Source organism: Fragaria vesca, linkage group LG2 (assembly GCF_000184155.1).
Source record: "Fragaria vesca subsp. vesca linkage group LG2, FraVesHawaii_1.0, whole genome shotgun sequence".
Taxonomy (NCBI): Eukaryota; Viridiplantae; Streptophyta; class Magnoliopsida; order Rosales; family Rosaceae; genus Fragaria; species Fragaria vesca.
In genome coordinates this window covers 4,427,794-4,430,120 of record NC_020492.1, presented here as the reverse complement: position 1 = coordinate 4,430,120, position 2,327 = coordinate 4,427,794, and positions in this window count along the sequence as shown.

Genomic DNA, 2,327 nt, shown 5'->3' with positions numbered 1-2,327 from the left:
TTTCAATGTTGCCTCAGCCTTGATTCAAATTAATATTTTAAATAGGATGAGCGGCTATTTTAGATCGAAGAAGAGTTCGAAGGGCCAAAGGTCCGAATCGTCTGAGGGAACCTCTAGCAAACCCCAAACGACATTTCAGGGCCAGATGACAGCCAGACGTGCGAGCCTTCTGGAGACGGCGCAGAGGCAGCCGGAGGTGCCCCTTTCATCGAGGCAGGCGGCCGTCCCTCGTTCCTCGAGGCAGCTGTGGCCTCAGACCCAGACGGAGGTGTCTGCACCCCGTATGCCTGAGATACACTGGGCGCCCACTCCAGGTCCTACTTCTTCGGATAGTGGGTCATCTAGGGTACAGATACCGCCGCCTCATCTGTTCCTTCCGCGGATGATACCGGTCTTACCTGTAGTCGATGGCTCAGGGACTCCGATTTATCCACTCCCCCGTCAGTGGCTCCATCAGCGGCGTACCGGTTCTTGCCTTTTGATACGCCTCTTATTTCCGCGAGGGTATCATCATTGGCGACAGAGACGGAATCCATCGCGTCCGCCGCGAGCGCATCAGGTAATCAGTGATGCATGATTACTTTTCTTATAATTAATAATAAAGGGTCTCCGATTTTAATAATCAATTTGGTTTATCATGTGATAGGCACCGTCGGACCGAAGCCGACAAAGAAAAAGAGAGGCCCCGTCACAGGGAAGGCTCTCGAGAAGATCGTGGGTATCGTGGGGAGGATCGTCATCAATACTGACGGGGATAGCCACATAGTATCGGGCGGGAAGTCGAGGACGTACTCCGGCCGCGTGGGAGCGCTCATTAGGGATCTGTATGTTGTGGTCAGACTGGGGCGAGGTCCCGCAGGAGGTTAAGGACATGGTCCACAACGCGATGTCAGTGAGTTTACAAAATAATATTATGTATTACATTGTTGATTTCTCGAAAAACTAAACCAATAAACGGTTAAATGCAGGTGTGGTTCGAGGTTCCCGAGCACCTGAAGGACAGCTGGGCCGACGTTGTGCATAGGGGAAGGTACGTTGGGAAGTTAATGAAAAACAAAATTATATGTGATATTAATAATATTTCTAATATTTTTGTTGTATCTGTAGGTATAAGGAGTGGAAGAACGAGTTGCGGACCCACTGGACTACGCACGGGAACGCACGTTCTGCTACCCCTGCTGAGTTCCAGTACAGGGAGTACGAGTGGCGTTGGCTTCTGACATCAGAATTCAACAACTCTCGTAAACAGGTATTTAAAAAAATTAATTAGTTAATTTGTCATTAAATACGTCCGTTTTTAAATATTTTACTAATAATTTATTTTTTTCTTTGAAGGCCGTTTCCCGAGCGAACTCTCAGAACCGGCAATGCAACACAAGGAACCATCATGGAGGTTCTAGACCGTTCGCTGTCTTCATAGACGAGGCGGCCAGGGAACATCCAGAAGTCAACCGGTACGTCTATACGTACGAGAAGGCATATCCTGACTCCCAGGAGGATATTGTAAGTCATCTTACGTTTTTAAATTTTTAAATTTACTTATATATGTCAAAATGTTAATTAATAATTTTTTTCCTATCCATATAGGCGAAGGTGAGGGAGGCTAGTGACGAGGTGATGAGTGCTATAGTGAGGGAGACATGGCCGGACACGCAGGAGGAAGAGATGTCCGAAGCCATGTCCCGGATCGACACTTCGGATCCGACGATTGGGGCGAGGATCATGGGCACAGCCTTCCCACCGAGAGCAAACAACTTCTACTGCCGGGGTCTAGGAAAGAAAGACGAGGGGGTCTTAAAGACCACTCCAGGATTTCAACGAAAGGCAGCCTCGACCAGTAACAGGATCACGTCCACGACCACCAGGACGACTCAGCTAGAGTCGGAAGTTCAGAGACTGCGAGAACAGCAAGCTGCTCAGGCTGCCTATAATGCCTCGTAGGCAGCCTATAATGCCGCGCAGGCAGCCTATGTTGCCGAGATACATGCCATCCAGCAGGCCCAGCAGCAGCAGATGTTCCAGTACATGCAGGACTTTACAGCTGCCCAGCTTCAGGGACTTTCGGCTCCGCCCATGCCTACGGCTATACCGCTACCCCAGCCGCCGCAACCTCCGCAGCAGCCCCCAGAAGCGGATATTAATTTAGACGATTTAGATTTTGTATAGTTGATGAATTATATAGTTTTATGTGCTTGTTGTTGGTTATATGAAATTGTTTTGGTGTATTTTGCAGCTTGCTTGGAATGGTAATTCAGAAATTTCGGGGTTTTTTTACTGGAATGGACTTATAGCCGACGAAAAATGCCTTAATTCGTCGGCTAAAGTTT